The 18,109-nt window shown below is 44.7% G+C and overlaps 1 protein-coding gene across 13 annotated transcripts in view; it reads right to left on the bottom strand.

Moving 5' to 3' along the window:
• Positions 1-18,109, bottom strand: part of rbfox3a (RNA binding fox-1 homolog 3a) — a 553,126-nt gene that overhangs the window by 329,596 nt on the left and 205,421 nt on the right. For 12 of the 13 annotated variants that reach the window (XM_017306231.1, XM_017306232.1, XM_017306224.1 and 9 more), the window contains one exon: positions 3,066-3,134. The gene's annotated coding sequence lies outside the window, so the exon portion shown is untranslated. Of the gene's footprint in view, positions 1-3,065; positions 3,135-3,435; positions 3,523-18,109 lie in introns of those variants that run through there. The other variant, XM_008416526.2, reaches the window with a different exon arrangement.

Raw genomic sequence — 18,109 nt, 5'->3', positions numbered from 1 at the left:
TGACTTTTTTACGGTGTGACCTGAAATGTGCTACATAAATAAGCTTAATGTAAGTTAACATCTAGTGCACACCGAGGTTTAAATTAAAAACGTAGCTTTCAAGTAAAACGGCTCATCATCTAGAGAGAGCAGTAAATAAAACTCTCCATGTTAGTGGACAACATTGGGTTCGGGTCCAAACAGAGCCATCACGCGGTCCGGACTGGGACCCAGCGCCGCCCTTTGTGGATGAACGGGTGAAACGTTGACGGGTTGCTTTGCCTACAGATGTCTAACAGCGTCGGGTTCACCTATTGACTGGTCCACCAGCAGCCGCCCCCAGTCCTTTACTGGTGTATGCAGTCAGACACACCTCCAGAATCAGTGTCAGCCTCCCTGAGTAATTACAGCGATTAATGCGCAGGCTGCGCTCGCCTCTGGCTCTGGACACTTTATCAAGGCGTGCGTGGTAATGGATGAACGTACTTTCTTAATAGAGAATCCATAGTGTCTCAACTTAAGACAGAAAAAAAAAGACACACGGCCTTACTTTACCCACAATCCTCCAGGAGGAGATCGTTTACCAGCACACAACGAGAGAGAAAGCGGTCGGGTTCGGCTGCCCTTGTCGTCGTGCTCGCTCTGACCTCTAAAAATGGACAACAAAGATCATATCACGAAACCAATACTAGCAGCGACGGCCTCTGCACAAATTGATTTACCCACCCAGAACTCACTCTCTTCTCAATGAGGTGCCAGGATGCTCGCAGCATATATCACTGTCACACAAGCACCCTCTAGTGAAATGTGATTTTTATCTTTATGAGCTTTTTTCTCCCCCCTTCTCGCTGCAGCATGTAGCGGCTTGTGATAAGTGACGAGAAATAAAAGCCTTGGCACGTTTTCTTAATGCAGGTGCTCTCTCTGCACATATGGGTGCCATCACACACGGAGCGCGTCGCCGCTGTGGTCCTGCACGGCTTCGGGAAGCGGCTGGCGAGGCAGCAGGGGGTCTGCGGCTATACGGCTCATAGATCACTAATGTGTGGGTGAGAGTTGTCACCAGCCAGCGCCTGGCTGCGAAGCGCAACATAGTTTATGGCACCAAATCTCCAGACATAAGCATGAATCGTGGCCCAGGCAACAACGAGGAAAAGCAAACTAAAAATAGATGATAAGCCTTTTCCGCTCGCCCCAGAAACAATGGCTCCTGGTTTTGATTTTTTTTTTCCAAACTGTGGTGCGAAAGGATAGAGGGAGGCAGCGGATAATGCCCGACTGGCCCTGGAGTAAAAAGATCTGGAGGAATACAACGGAGAGGCCCACGCTAACCTGAAACGCACCTCGCTGAAAGCTGGAGAGACACGATAAACGTTGCACTTTCAAGTGTGTTAAATGCACTAAGATAGTCGGGCCTTTCTCCCTTTCCAACTGACAACCTCTGTTACACAGTTAATTACAGCCAACTGCAACACAGTGCAGTGTCAATTATCATGTGCTTTCTCTCGCTCTGCCTCTCCCCAGTGGATATTTTTACTGCCTGGGCTTCACTGCTAAACTTTCTACCTTCTTTTATTGCTATTCTGCCCAGGTCTCAAGGCTGAATTACATTTGCCAGACAGAGCTGTAAAAACAGAAGGGATTTAAGGATACAGATTGGTGGAGGGTAACCTAATCTTCCCTAATTGGGGGAATGGTTCTCATTTATATCAGCCTGCTTTCCAAAGCAAGCTCATCGACAGGCGGCATTTTTACTCTGACGACTCGCCATCACGAAGGAGGGAGGACGCACACATTAAACCTAATCGACATTAATCAAAGCGCTACTCGGACTTATTAGGCCGTGGAAACGAACAGGCGACAGAGAAAGATTCCCCAACGTGGCGGTTTTGTTGCGGCGCCGCGGTGCTGCTGGAGTGCTGTGAAATAACACATTCTGGGCTGAAAATGGAACTAAAATGGTAATCCTCTGCCAGGCGAAGCGTTCTCGCCTCGCCAGATGCTTAGTTCTGAAATTTGCCTAATTGCCATGCTCAGATCAATCCTTTTCACTCTGCCAAATGAATCTGCCAAAGTGTGTTTGTGAGCATTTTGTTGGCCCAATATGCTGCTTCTTCTTCTTCTTCTTCTTCTTCTTCTCCTGGTAAAGATTTCCAAAATGTATTTATTTATTTTTGGTGAAGGACACGGAGAAGGGACTCAACCGGATGTGCTTGCACCCCTGCCGACCCGAGTGCCCATTAGCCACGGTGTAGCAGTCAGGGAGCGGGGCCTATCCATCTCACCCCCACACATAAAGCACACCCACTCCTCATATGGCTCACACACCGCCGTGGGCGGACTAAATGAGGCTCTTTGATCAAAGGGGAGCAAGCAGGAATGGACGCTGACTTTCTGACCTCACACACACACACACACACACACACACACACACACACACACACACACACACACTGAATCTATATATATTTATAGATTCATGTTTACACACACAGACAAACAGTGAAGTCATTACTGTTTACATCTGGGAGCTCCAAGAAGCACACGTCTGCGTTTCATCATCAACGCAGAAAAGTCGGCGAAACGAGGAGAGACGGGATTCAAGGCGCGGATTAATGAATCAGAAGTTTAGTCAACGTGGAGGAGCGGCTGAATCCCTGCTGCCCGGCTGCCTGATGAGCCACTCCATGCTTGTCAACAACATCCCCTATCATTCTCGCACAGCTATCTACTCACAAAACCAAGACCCGCCCCCTACATCCCTCCAGCAATTCCACCATCCTCCAGGAGAAACACCTCCGAAAGCAGAACGGGTTGCTCGCAGCGACAGCAGCAACCATCTCCGTCCCTCCCCTCCCCTCGTCTCTCCATTTCTGTGCATGCTCTCTCTCGTTTCTTTTTGTCTACACTTCTTCTACCTTCCCGCGCTGCTGCTGCTGCCTTCGCTGCGTTTGGCGCGTCGGATGAGAACATAAAAGAGGCAAAAAATGAAACAGGAGGGAGAAAAAAAAGAAAGCGAGGGGGAGAAACAGACAAACGGATGTAAGGGGAGGCTGGAGAAGAAGAATTAGCATGAGAATACTCACAGTGTTGTTGTTGTTGTTGGAGGAGCGCGAGGATGGGAGCGCGGCACCGGTTCCTCCGTCAGATACAACCTGCACAAGATTGAAGAGGGAGAAAAAAAAGAAAACTAGGCTGTGAGAGCGGCAAAGCGAGAGCAGAGAGGAGGAGGAGGAGGAGAGAAGAGCAGGACAAGGAGGAGGAGGAGAAGAAGAAGAGGGAGGAGGAGGGAGCCGAGCATCTAATGCGTGCACCAACAGGAACCCAAATAAAGAAATAAAGGAATCCTCGAGCAATGTGTGTGTTAGTGGGAGCTGGTGTGGAAAAGCAGGGAGGTGGGACGCGTTTTGGGGAATTCAAAACAGAAAAAAGATGCGGGGACGCACTTGGACTCACAGTCACTTGTGACAAGTCGGATCTGTGGTCCACCTCCCTCCTTATCGCTGCCTCACTCTGTTCTCACACACACACACACAGTTTTTCTCACTCTCGGCTGCTCACACTGATGCCAGAGATTCAGCGGCTGCCGGGGCGCGATCGCCCTCGGAGCCGTACGTTACCCAGAGAGGGAGAAAGGGAGGGAGGGAGGGCACTACCGGCTCTCCCGCACGCCTACGCCGCGCCGTTCGGCCCAACCTCTCAGCTCCCAAAACTCCATCTCCACCTTCAGCGTACAGCGAGAGAGAATGCTCTGATTGAATGAAAGCAATCCCACTGGCATTCAGGCAATTATTGAGGCTGCTGGCGCTGTTTTGGGATTTTTTTTTTCCTTGTCCTTGCCTCCTTTTACCCGTTCGTCCCCTCCTGGGTTGACGGAGCGACTGTTTCCTCTCGCTTTCAGCTTTTCTGGACTGCAGACATATGCCACTAATAATGTAACTTCTGTCACTTCAGCTGTTTTCGTCACCCTGATGTCCAAAGTCAATTTCGCTTCCCTTTCTCGCCCTTAAAACTGGGCTTCTGCAGATTTCACTAAGAACATTTTCAACACCATTATGATGGAATTTAAGAGCTAAATCACAACAGAAATGTACGAATTCTGTCCGACAAACGGCCGATAGATTTGTGGACGTTAGCAGTGAGTTAGCGGTAACCTCAACCACTTGTCCTCTCCTGAGTCGACTCTTTCCTCTCTTTCAGTTTTCTGTTCTCCAAACTTAATGCCATCAATATTGTAACTTCTGTCCCTTCAGCTGTTTTCAGCCCTTATGTCCAGCAGATCAGCAGCAGGGATCCACAAACTCTAAATTAAAGACTTTTAAAGACCTTTTTCTGACCACTATGAAAGAAAGTCAAGGACTGAAAAGTACCAACTTTTTCCAGCCAACTGGGAATAAATTTGCACTCTCATCATAGATAAAAAACAGCTAGCTAACTAGCAAGGGTATGCTAGCAGTGAGCTACTGGTAGCATCGATCGTCTCGACTGACAGAAAAGTTTTGCAAGAAAAATATGCATTGAACATATGAGATTAAATAATCCCGTGAAGACAATCATTAAGATGTGTGCTTAACAGATTAAAGGTTAATTTACTTTGTTAAAAAATGAATTTAAGACATTTTAACCCTCCCGCAGTCCACAGAAGGCCGAGTGGACCCTGCATGAACTTCTTACCGTGTGCGCGGTCCCAGTGGGGTTGCACTGACCCTGCGTGCGCCTTCATGAGGGTTGTTTTTTTTCCCTTCTGTGTTTTCATGAAAAGGCGGACTGACAGCAAACCCTCATCGCTTCTCCACTGTCCAAAAATGGCATCTGCCGCGCTCCTGAGTGTGAAACTAGAACTATGGGGGGGTTAAGGCCTTAATTTCAGCTACATGAACTTAAGGATGCTTGGATGCCCTTTAAAAGGCTCCATGAAATCCAACTTTTTAAATTCCACTGTGAGCTGCTAAGAGGAGAAAGTATATCAAATCGCCTCACCTTATTGGGTCTAGAAATGAGCAGAACACAAACGCCTCGGGGGAAACTTTAATAACGGTCTTAGATTTCTGCTTTTTTTGATGCTCACTCCTGTTCGCTCCGTCCTCCATACTTTAAAAAAATCTATCGTCATCAAACAGAGAGCTGCAAGTCAAACACCTAAGCCTCTAATCAGGTAACCCTCCCCCCCGCCTCCCTCCACCCCCACACGCTGCATCCCTGCAGCCACTACTGCACTTTATCTCCCCTCAATTAACATCTTCTGAGCGAGCCTCTATTATCTTAACCACACAGAGCAGAGAGGTCCTCCGAGGAGACGCCGTGGAGGACGGCTGAGCCGTGGACGGAGGGCTCCCAGGCCTGCTGCTGCCGCTTCAATTCGCAGGCCTAATTAAAGCCCCAGTCAGACATGACAAACTGCAGGGAGAGGTGCTGCAGAAACAAACAGGCAGGAGTAGTGTTGCCTGCGCGGGTGCATGTAGCCCGGAGGATTCTCTTTGTGAGGATTATCTGCCAGAAAACAGCCACGTTCATGTCAGCGTCATAACAACATCATCTAAATCTCTTTTGACAGTTTGCTCAGTTTGATTGTGTTTATTTTCTTTGCTGTATAGGCATCGCAGTGTCACAGCATCCAAGATAAATCATTCTCTGTGTGAAGGAGAGACTCTGTGAGACAATGCCAGCTTCAAACAGCTCAAGGATTCCAATAAAGCGCAAATATCCCGGCCAGCCATGCGCCGAGCATGCAGCTAATTTCTCTCTCTGTATAATGCCCCGGTCTGGCCCGTTTCATCTGTTTGGTTGCCCTCAACAAGTTCAATTTCACCCTATGAAGCCATCAAACCACCCATTAAGCCATCAACTTGCCCTCTTTGTCCTTGCTCCCGCCTGACACCAACAGTGTGAGCCGCCGCCGCCGCTACCGCGCCCCCTCCCGGCACTCCCACCGCCATCGAACTGGGGCCGTCCCCGCACACCGTGGACTCTGGCTCGGGCCGCACCATTAGGAGTATTCTATTACCGTTAGGTTAACCTGTCACGCTTGGATGTGGTTCTGTTTATTGTCTGGCTGCAGTGAAAGGGCAGGGGATAAAACTCAATCAGCAGGACAAACGGCCAAGCAGCCATCCATTCGTCAGGACCCCTCCCCTGGAGGACGCCGGCCCCTGCGGCCTCCGCTGCCTACTTACCTCAGTTGGTTCAAACGAATCCCAAGATGTCGGTTTTTGTGTCTGGCTGGCAGAACGACGTCTCTTACCGTCGTTTTGAAGATTCCTTACAAATATGTGGTGAGTCGGTTATTAGGAAAGTGTTTATTGTTTGAGTAAAGTTTTGTTTTTGACATCATTGTCATTAAACTGAGTTGCTTTTGAACCATAATAAAAAAAAGCATCAACATATTTGATGTGTATAAATGTCGATATTGTTTGTTCAACTGTTTTTTTTATAACTTTATAATTTTGTGTTTAATGATATAAAGCAGTTTGAACTACTTTGCTGCTGAAATGTGCTATAAAAATAAACCTGATCGATTGATCGATCGATCATTGGAGCCGTGATGAGAAGAAACAGGACAAACGACGAAGCAGCGGCAGCTGAGGGACGTCGTCCTTCACCTTCTTCAAGTTTAGGAAAATCAGTGTCAAACGTTTGTGCCACTACCATTTCAAAGATATTAATAATTGCTTCCAGAGGTCAATCAAAGGTCAACCTCCCCCTGCATATGTGCAAAATAAAACAGAAAATGGTGTAAATCAACATTTCCAAAATGGAAAAAAAATGTCTGCAGTTATAATTTTTAGGATTAAAAAATAAACGTTTTGCCGTTTAAAACAAAAAGCTAAATTATAATGAATTTATTTCAGTAATTCTTTGTAGCACAGTTGACTGACTCGACATGCGTTTCATTTTGTAAAAGTGGGGAGGCCGGTTCAAAATGCCCAATCACGCTGAAGACCACAATAAATGTTTCAAGAGGTCAAAGGTCAATCAGCTCCCAAACTAAATGTGGTGCGAAGCGGCTGTGCTACATTTGTGCAACAGAAGTTTTAATTTCTGCAGCTACAACTTTTAAATATTCTTCAGAAAAGTTTCCGGAGGTCATCAGAGGTCAACATGCCATCACCCCAACATTAACTAAATCAAACTAAATGTTTTTTTCTAATGTTTTTCCTGGTTTGTGCAGCTGATGTTTTCGTTTGACTTTGTTCATGTGGGGAGCTGGAGGACAAGTTGATCTCTGGTGACCTGTGGAAACTTTTTGGTTTTTTTTAAATCTTACGATTTGCAACTGCAAAAATGAAAAAAAAAAAAAATGTTGCATAAAAGCAGCAGAGTTGATTGACGCCACATTTAGTTTGATTCTGTAAATTCTGGGGTGGCTGGTTGACCTTTGATCACCTCTGGAAACATGTATTAATATCTTTAAAATGGTACAAACTAAACTTTTTGCTGCACCAACGTTGATGTGAGCAATGTGGGGGTTTGCCGTCTTCACCCAGGTCTGGCCCAGAACTCAGAGGACGAGTTTTCGGACATAAGTTCCTCCCTCCGTCATGCCTTGAAGCGAGACGGATCGTCTGGACTGAGATCAGGCCTTACAGGCGATGTGGAAGTGATTAAGGAAGCCAGTGATCAGCGGATGACAGGGGTCAATCCCCTGTTGGGCAGTTGGGTCGAGCCTTGGGCTAGGCACTTAGCCTAACACGGCGGCTCCACGCTCAGCTGTGAGAGCGCATAAAATGTCACATCCAACTTCACCCTGCGCCAAAGTTCAAAGCCAGACGATGACAGTGAACGCTTTGGTTATTAAAAAATTTCATATCGTAATGAAGCAGCCGTGTTCCGTCTTCACGCACATCACCCCCCTCCAGCAAACACGCCGTTCCTTTTTTCATGCGATCCATCAAGGGAGGGCCACAATTAAGTGACTAATTTGATTAGGAGATAATGTGAGTCCCACTTAATGGAAAGGACAGCCTTCACAACACAGGCAGATTAGTTTGGTGGATGCCTGCTTATTAATTAAGACAGCCCTCCATGCCCATATTAAGGCAAATGCACAGATGCAGTTTTAATGGGTCAGAGCATGTGAGACGAATCGATACGTGCAGGACGAAGATGCAGAAAAACTGTTGTGATGACAAAGCACGTCCAACTTCAAACCCTGGAAACTGTCTGAGGAAGTTTGGTGATGTTGCTGCGATTATTATCCAATAAGGTGCAACAGTTGCTACGACACGTCGGAGCAATCTCCAATTTCACTGTGTTGGTGTTTCCACCGTTTGTCATTGCAAAGCAGAGCAAGAGAAAGTTATAGTTGTTTAAAATACATCCCCAGACGTCGGTTTTTATGTCTGATTTCTCATTCTGGGAGGCTTCAAATCTCCGGCTTTTTCCTCTGCTGTTATCATCTGGAAGCCGAACGGCGGCTCCTACCTTCGTTTGAAGATTTCTTACAAATATGTGGTGAATTATTTATTAGGAAAGTCTTTATTGTTTGAGTAAATGGGAGTATTTCTTCTTTTTAACACCGCTGCAGCCCGATAAGAAGAAAGTTCCTCCACTGTCAATTATAGAGTTTTAGGCATCAGGATATAGCAACTATTTGGTTTTTAAAAGGTTCTGAAATTATTCAAACATAAACTCAGCTCTTGAAAAACGCAGCTGATTTCACATCGTCATCATTTGTTAAACCAAACGTAAACCAAGATGGAAAAGGTGTTTGTGTAGAACTAAGTACACCCTCCCTGTTTCAGTTACATTAAGTTTATTCCAATAAACGGGAATTAAATGTTGTCACAACTCACATTATTCATGTATCTTTATTAGGTGGTGATACTGAAGGAAGGAGCTCCAGTAGCAGTCAGTATTGCAATGATTCTGGAGAGGCCTCTGACTGAAGACTGTGGCTGAACGACTCATGTCCGTCATGACATGCTAATAGCTCAATTTCCAGTCAGCAGAGACGATATTATCATCCGTCTTAGATGACGCTCATCTGTTGAAAAGAACCGCTAATCCACCTCGTTTGCTTTTTGTCTCTGGTTAGACAACCGAACAGAGACGACGGACTCTGGGATATGATCCTCACTCTGAGCTCTGCTGGGATTCGGGGTCATAGTTCAGGTGATATTTGAGCTTTTCAGATCCTAAACAGCTGCGGCCAGTTAAAAATACAACCGCTTGTTGCCACGGTTACTGTTTGAAAGTACAAAGTAAGCTGCACAAAATCCTAAACCAGAGGGAATGTCCATGCAATGCCTCAACTCAATAAAGATTTCCAAGGGATCAAAGTGAATGTGAGTGTGAGCTCCTCTGAAGACGCAGGAGTTTTGGTAGTTTGCTGCTTTGGAGCAGAAAGATGTGAGCAGCTACAACGGCAAGACGGACAGACGTCAGGAATGACCCCTGTGAAGGAACGGGATGTAAAACCATTTCCAAAAGTATGAAGTGGACTGCAGCCCAGGGCATTCTGGGTAAAAACAACCAAAACAAACATGCTAGCGCTAGCGTGAGAAATGGATTGTGTTTTTATGTCAAATACAAAGAGAAATACTACAACATTAAGATCTGATGCCTCTCCATTTTGTTTAAATTTGGTAAAGGAGGAAGTTGTGCTCTTTTCCTCTTCAGCAGTTCTTGGTGCAGCGCCACCACAGGCGAGGAGGGGAACAGATTGCTCAAACAGTTTGGTTTGTTGGACACGGTGCAGCTGAAATGTAACAAATGCTGCAAATTTTGGTCAAAACTGCATCTACTGTTCACTTCAAGTGTGGAGAAATGGATGTCTGCAATCTTAAATGAACTAAAGCAACGTTGGACAGGAGAATGGGTCAAAACTCATCGAGCAGACAGACACTAAAAACGTCAGACAAACATTACAGAGTTATTGGTAAATGATGTTCAATCAACTGGAGGATTAGAGCATAAACTTATCGTTCACGCAGACATCTTTAATAAATAATGACAGTATGGAGTCTGTTGTATTTGTCCATTTCTGCAGTAATTATATTTAAATAATTGCAGAACACGTTAAAGTCCAGATTCTTTTTATGTTCTGATTCGTACAGCCATCAAACTGAAAAAGAGGTGCACTTTATTTTTCTCTACTACTGACTGTAGTGAATTATTTATTAACAATTTACTGTTAAAGTCTAAATAAATGGCAGTATTCCTGCTTCTCAAAACTATTAAGCCTGACTTCTTGTCTTGTTTGGGCGGCTTTATAAATGACCCGGCACAGAAAATGGAGTCCCTGAGAGAACAGCTTTTACTTTGTGCCATTTCGGGAGACATTTTTTCTTCCAAACTCCAACTGATTTGTTTGTAACTCATGTCCCACATGCCTTAACCGTTGCCCATCGTGCAATGACAATAAGCCAGATAGATCTGAGCTGCGACAATTTCTGAGTCCCCGTAGGAAAAAGATAAAAACCACAAACGAAAGCAAGAGAGATTACTGTATTTGCAGCAGTCCTTGAGTTTGCACTCTTGCGTCTGGCTGGCATGTTCAGCCACTGCAGTGCTCTGTCATTCCGGGCACACCGCACACTCCCAAGCGCTCTATTTACGGTGGCCGAATCCCCGCTGCGTGGAGCAGGAAGAGTATAATCTCCCAGCGGTATTCGTGGTGGTGAATCTGCCAGTGGTGTCTGTGCATACCAATGGCAACCTCACCTCTGTCTAAGGAGTTATGATGTAGAAAGAAAAAGGAGAAACACTGCAAGCCGGAGATTGGATGTAAGAAAGGGAAATGGCGGCATCTGGAAACCCCCCACCCCCAGAGAAACGCATTCATCCCAATCTCCTCCAGCACTGTTACCACTTTGGTGACTGCTACTCGCACCACCTGCATCTGCAGTCACACTGCGCTGGATCCAGTCAAGCAGCTGCATTTATGTACGTCGCCACCTGCTGAAACGTTTCTCATTCTGAATGTAATGATCATCTCCGTAAACAACCATTCCAAGGAATTTCATCTGAAGAGACAAAGCTTCAGCGAAAGATGTAGGTTAAACTGCTGGGAGACGTATTGTCTTTGGATTACATGAGGAAGGAACAACGCCCCAGGAGAGAACAAACAACTGCAAAAAATGGGAGTGTGATGAAGTGTGTGAGTGAGGGCTTTTACAAAGCCACGCAATGGGAAGCGTCTGCAAAGTTAGGCTTTCCTTTTGAGTGTGTGCAGGTCTCATTGGTATGTGGCGCATGACAAGGCGCTGGGTCCTTCCTGATTATGATGTCTGCTGAGAACAGGGTTGGCCCAGGGTGAGAGGCAAGCAGACAAGGCAGCGATGGAGGGAAGATTCACAGAGCCTCTGTTCTCTCACCAGGGGATCCCCCACATCATTTAGCGCCTCATGCAGATCGCTGCTAGTGGCAACACAGCCCTCTGGGCCCGGGGAATTAATGTAGCAAGCAATGGCAGAAGTGATTTATTAAAATAACACAGCCTGATGAGAGAGGGGCCAGGGTTGCTCCTCCTCAGCTCATCCCCATCTGCCGCTGAGGGAGGAAATAGAAGCATATAGATGCTACACCGACGAGCCACAGAGAGGAAAGTGGACAGCCACTACACAAATTGTGCAACAGTCCTCGCTGTCATTGCTTATTTATTTACCCTCTTTCCATTTGAGTCGGGCCTTGTATTAAATTGATCCCTCCTGCCGCGTTTTGCCTTGTTGAACAAGCGCAAAGCCCCGTTAAGTGTCTGTGAAAGGCTGGTGATTGTGTTTGCGGTGCCCCGGGTGTGCTGCGGCCGTCCGCTCCCCTCTATCTCCTCCGGACAGACGGGATTAGAGACTGGAAGAGGGGCTGAATGACCCTCTTGGGTGGGTGGGAGGAGGGCAGGAGACAGGCAGGCGGTGAGCAGCTTGGTTTAGAGCTAAAACGCAGTGACAAACACAAGCCTGTGCAGCCTCATGCACACGCATTCCCCCAGACACGCATGCACAAAGAGTTTAAACTTAGCTTGCCCCCCGACAGATGCCCAGCCGTCCACAGGCTTGGCCATGGGCAAAGCATGCACTGGACCATGAGCTCCAAACTGTACACGAAGGAAGCGACTGCAGGAGTCCTCACACTGCTCCTGATAGAAATGCATCTGCTGTGCTGTTTAACATCTGCTGTTTATGATTTTACATTTCAGCGTGGATATTCCTGATTCATTTAGCGAAATGATAATTCGTGCTGATTGCAGTCCTAATGGCTGTAGAGAGACGCTGAGGAGAGAGGCACTGTGCAGACTCAATGGCAGGTGGGGGAAGGTGCTGCCTAATAGAACAGCGACAGACAAACTACGCCACATAGGAACATTAACCAGACTGATTGCATAGAAAAGTCTGCATGGGTCCATCAGCACAGAAGGCAACACAGAAGGCACAAGCATGCTGCTAGCGATCGTTTGTGTCGTTTCTGACCACGACTTGTCCTTTATCACCCATGGAAACCCTTTTTCTTAGATCGTCTTCCTTCTTATAGACATTCGCAACATTTTGTCCAACAGTGAGGCAGGAAAACTCGTCTATGCTCGAGTCATTTCTGGGCAGGACGAAACAAATCGAGCTTATGCAGCATCGAAACTACAACTCACTGCTTGTGTGCAATATTTGATGGCAAACCGTCATGAAATGATCACCTGGATATCAATAAATGCTTGGCCAGTTAGATGGACACTAAATAGACCAGATGCATATTTTTCATGTCCTAGATACTAAAACTAAAAATAGAGAAAAGGAATAGCTATGAAAAATGGTGTGACAGCTACAGTGGACCCGTCAGGAACCACAGCTGCCCCAAGTATTTTTGGTCTAGTTTCTAGTACAAATATCTTCAGACATTTGAAATATGATCAAATTAATTCACAAGGAACTTTCCAGTAAGCTTTAGGAGCGTGCTTTAAGTCAATAATTCCTTAATATTAATAACAAACACATCTGGTTCCACTGACAGATTATTTCACTCTTAAGACGTTTTCCCCATGTTATAAGTGAAATAATCTGCCGGTGAATCGTGAACTTTTTTTATCAACTATTAAGAAGTTACTGACTTGAAACCTCTTATGTCTTTATAAGGCAAGACAGCAAACTGAAAAAGTTCAAAACATGAGACATGAGACTTTACTTATGAGACAATTGTTTTAAAAAGTCTAAGAAGTAGAAGATTACACCTCCATGTCTCCACCACGGTGCTGCTGAGCTGCCGGGTTGTCGGCTCGACGTTAGCCTGACGTGCTAACCTCTGCTTCAAATCCTCAATAACAGCCACACTGAAAAACTGCAGCCACAATAAAAAAGCCGAATTGTTTTCCCGTGGAGCTTCATGCATGTTCAAAATAGGCTTCACACATTATGGAGAGCGCATTGCTTTCTTATTCACCCATCACACTGGTGCCTATCTGCCTTGCATACCAATGCCACAGTAAGCCATCTTGGGTCAATATCGCTCCAGTATTGGCTTCCTGTGCATTTTCCACTGTAACATAATTAGATTACCAGGTAAGGATTTTTTGGACATGACTGCAGCAGTTTTTATACTCCATATGTAAGTCTACTGCACACGTACGCAAAAGTAACATTATTTACTAAAGTATAGCAGCACTGACCTGATAAAAACTGAACTAAATTGCATTTAACACAATGCAAACACTTTGTGTGCGCTGATGAAGATTCCCGTACTTCATGAGGCTTGAAATGGTATGACTTAGTTTGATGAACTTCATTTTAAACAAATTTAAGAAACAGCTCAACACTGATTTCTACACGTACTACTCAAGAGAGGAAGTCATCAGAAGTGACAGATATATTTTAAAACTTATTTTTTTTATATTTCCACCTTGATAACATTATTTTTAAAATACACAGCAGCTCCAGTAAGCTCTGGCAGAGACCATCAACGCTCCGTCTGATTTTATGCATCGTTTTACTGCCTTTACACATTGCAAGAGCGGAGGAGCACATCATCTGATGAGAGCTGCTAAAGATTTATGTTTTACATTAGGAGTCGTTCCCGATTTATGTCTACTTATGTTAAATTTAAAGTAGTGGACAGAGCGGGTCAGATCGTTATTGTGTTTTTATACATGGCAACCAGGAGTGTCCCAATGTAGATATAAAGGCTGCTGTTCTCCAAACCATCTGCTGTTTCTTTTGTTTGCATCATGTTCCACATACTGACGTACATCTACAGGTTTAGGTCCCTTTATGCTCACGATCCAGGGTCACATTCTGCCTTTTGAACACTATCATACATTTACATGCTTAATATCAGGTTGCCGCTCGCTCAGAGTGGACTTATTTCCAACAACTGAATATCAAACACTTCAAGAATCTAAGTGCAAAGGCTAAATTAAGAGAGGCTGGAAGGCAGAATAAAATAGAAAAAGGTTGTTGCATATCTTTTTTAAAATAAATTCAGCCAGAAAAGGGGATTTTTTTTTAGGCTGCCTGTAAACTCAGGAACATATTTAGCCCGACTGAAGCCAGAATCTGGGATTGAAGTGTTCCTCCTTGCAGGGGGAAGAAATGGATGCCCAGAAAAAGAACCTTACATCTCAGCTGAGAATCTGCGGTGCACATCTCCCAGCATGCTCCGTCTATCTGATCCACAGATCTGCCCCCCCCGGGGGACGTGGCAGTACAGCTCCCCCCGCCAAAGCAATGGAGCAGCACTCACTCGCATAAAGAAGCACGCTTTGAATCAATTCAGATCGGATAATTGCGTTGCCGGGCACCTTCCTTGGCGGGGCAGATAAGTGGAGAGGCTCCAGTCGACATTTACATCTCACACACCTCATCAAATACTGGTTCTTTGTCGTCATGCGTTACATTTGAATAAAGCAAAGTTTGAATTTTTAAGCAGCGTGAAAATTCATCAAACCTTTCCGTCCAGCGAGGGCCTTGTCTCTCCGAGCAAATAACTCTTGGTTACCTTATTCAAACTGAAAGTGGCAGGGCTCAAATCAAATCAAGTCAAATCAAATTGTGCTCGGATGAGAAAGTGAGGAATGGAGAGGGACGGGGGGGGAAAGGGCTTGAAAACAGTCACATTTTGTCACAGTTCAACCGCTTTCTACCCTTTGAGAACTCAGAGAAGCAATTTACAAAATAATGCAGATGAATTCACCCCGAGCTTTAAAAATGCAACTGTTTCACTGGAGTGAAAGTCAAGTGCAGATGGAGGAAGTAGAGACTTGAATAATTTTAATCACACTGGTTGTAGTTAACACTGGGACGTTTAGTTAGAAATTTGTTTCCTTTTAAATCAATTGGATTCAAAAATACTTAATTAATCCCACAGAGAAATTAAATGTCTCAACTCAAAGTGAGTCGTTATGGATGGAGATCATTTCCTCGCAGCAGAGACAGTATTTACTACAAGTCCTGGATGACGACATCAGCTGTTAGCAAACGCTGCTAATCCACCTCGTTTGCTTTTGCTGCTCCACTTTAAATTCATGAGGCCTTGGAGTTGTGGACAAGAGTTGAACTTCCTTCTCTCTCTGTTCTTTGAAGTGAACCTTGAAGTCCAAAACAATAAATATTTTACCCAAAGTTGCATTCAGTCCGCTTTAATCCAACTCTGGTTTGTTTGTCTGGAAAGTCCAGTTCGTTTTGGGAGGTGTGAATGCACAAGCGAACTCTGGTCTGCCTACAAACTTCAGTCTCCAACCATGTGAGTCTCTTGTTTGTTGTCAGGGACACATTCAAGACAAAGGACATTGTAACTATTGTCAAGCATGGTAGTGGTAGCATCATGCTGGGAGCCTGTTACTGGTGCATCACATTAAGAGACGGTTGCTGTTAGTTAGATTCTGGCTACATCCGGTTTTAAAACTCGTTAATAATGTTTTTAAAGCTGAATCTGTGTAATAAAATTCTGTTCAAACACTGAAACACACACAAAAAGTCAGTTGAACTTATAGGAGACGTAAAACAAAATATTACAGAGTATGTAGAAATTCACATTTGTGCTCCAACTCTGCATTTTATGCATTTTGCATAATCGTTCCACCCTGGAGAAAGAACAGTTCAAACCTTTAAACTCCCAGAGTCACTGAAACATTTACGGCCATGTAAACTGCAGACGGCAACAGAACATGTTCCTTTATGTGACGAATGGAAAAAGAGCTGAAAGGAGATAAAAACGAAGCGGCGAGGCAAGACGGAGAGACGAGCTCGTGGCGGTTCCTCTACCTTCAGCTGAACTTGTGTAGCAAAGATGAGGCACAATAACAATGGGTTGCCATAGCAATAACAGTGGAGTGTGTGTGTGTGTGTGTGTGTGTGTGTGCGTGTGTGTGTTCAGCAGGGTTGGGTGGGGGGAGCAGATAAAACTTTTATCCATCAGCTGCATTGCTCCACCATCATCAAAGCTCTTCTCCACTTTCAGGGCCAAGTCTGAGACACCTGTGGATCATTAGTCTCCAGTCATTTATCCACGTTTCTTCTTCTCCTTCTTAAAAGTTGAGGAGTGAAAGAAGGTTTTGTAGAAAAGGAGAAAAGAGAGAAAGAAGGGGGTAATCATTTCTTTCCCCCAGCAAGTCGGTTTCTCTGGGCGCCAGCCAGCGCGGCTCCCTCTGGGCTACCTGTGCAGGTATCACGCCTGCGGTCTGAGGCTCCCCTCTTTGTGAAGCACTGGCCCTTTGCAGCACATCAATACGCTGAACTTTTCCTGCCGAGTACCTGAGCTCTCCTGCATGACCCGCTCCTCCTTTATCTATTCTGTTTAAAGATACCGGTAGCAGGAGGAGCCTGATTACCTCCTGGGACGCCCCCGCTCCTCTTCAAGTTTGCCAAGTGCGAAAGTCCTCAGAAGTTTGTTGACAGATCTCTGCTGCGGCAGCAGGGAGCGATGGACACGGTAACCTTGGCTCTCCAAAGGACAAATGGAGAGTTTTGAAAAGATCAAGTGAGATGGATTTTGTTTATAGAGGAGACAGACAGGAACAGCGAGCGGAGGTCTGCGGTGCGAGAGGAAAACAATGCGCCACACGCAGGACGGAGCTGTGATAAACATTAAACATCGTCACAAGGATCCTTTTCATGTGACGACGAATACAAATGAGAGCCTAAAGGAAAGAAAGTGAGGGAAGCACAACTAGAGAAATTTAAATGCGTTAAATACGAGCTTTTGTTGCTTTGCAGTTTTCATATATGAGTAAACGCGTCCAACAAAGTAGCAGGAAGGTTCAGAAAACAAAGAGAAGTCGTGTTATGCAACCGATCGTCACACATTAACGATCTTTTGGGTGGTGCGAAGCTTCCTTTGCTTTTTCTGTAATTGTGTTAACTGGTGATTTCTAAGGGGATAAAAGACTTACCTGCTCAGCAATAAAAACATTGTTTTGCTGCCGTTTCTAATTTCTGCCTCATGTCGGCTGGATTTAAACTTTTTTCTACACGAAACGCTTTTTATTTTATTTCCAATTAAAATGTTCTGGTGAACACAAACTGGATGTTAAAGTAGCTGAAGAAATATTAAAGATAAAACTTTAAGAGTAGCAAGGCAAAAGCTATGAAGGTGAATTTCCAAAATCTGGATGACGAAGCATCTTGGAGCTGCTCTTTCTGAAACTAAAGCATTTTATAGACAAACAAAGAGCAAAACTTCTTATTCAAGGACTTCTATCCTCCTCACTCAGAGCATTTTAGAGACCAGAACATGAACCTTTCCTGATGCACAGCGGGAGAAATCAGGTGTAACAGGAGGAAATACAGTCAGTTTCACAAAGACAAGTATAAAAATAACAGGGATGCAACTAAAAGTTATCAAGTCTGATCATTAATGAAGGAAAAAAAATGCCACATCCCACCAATTTTTTATTTAACCACTCAAGCTTGTTATGCAATATTAGAAATACATTAAGATGAAAGAAATAATAATATTTTTTTTAAATAAACATTTTATTTCCTAAAATACAAAAACTGCATTCCTTTAGTGAACAACTGAACTTTTATAGCAAACGATTTATCTGTTTTCTGCTGCTCAACTTTTCACATGTTATTAATCTGATTAACAGATTAATAATTGGACAACCAAAGATGATTAGTAGGAGATTTTAATCTAAAATTGCTACTTTAGGAGTTTTGGGTAGAAAATATTTACAGGAAAAGCTTTTTTTCCTCCGTCTAAAATGCAAAATGTA

The sequence above is a fragment of the Poecilia reticulata genome, linkage group LG8 (assembly GCF_000633615.1).
Source record: "Poecilia reticulata strain Guanapo linkage group LG8, Guppy_female_1.0+MT, whole genome shotgun sequence".
In the NCBI taxonomy this organism is placed as follows: domain Eukaryota; kingdom Metazoa; phylum Chordata; class Actinopteri; order Cyprinodontiformes; family Poeciliidae; genus Poecilia; species Poecilia reticulata.
This window is presented reverse-complemented; position numbering and strand designations above follow the sequence as displayed.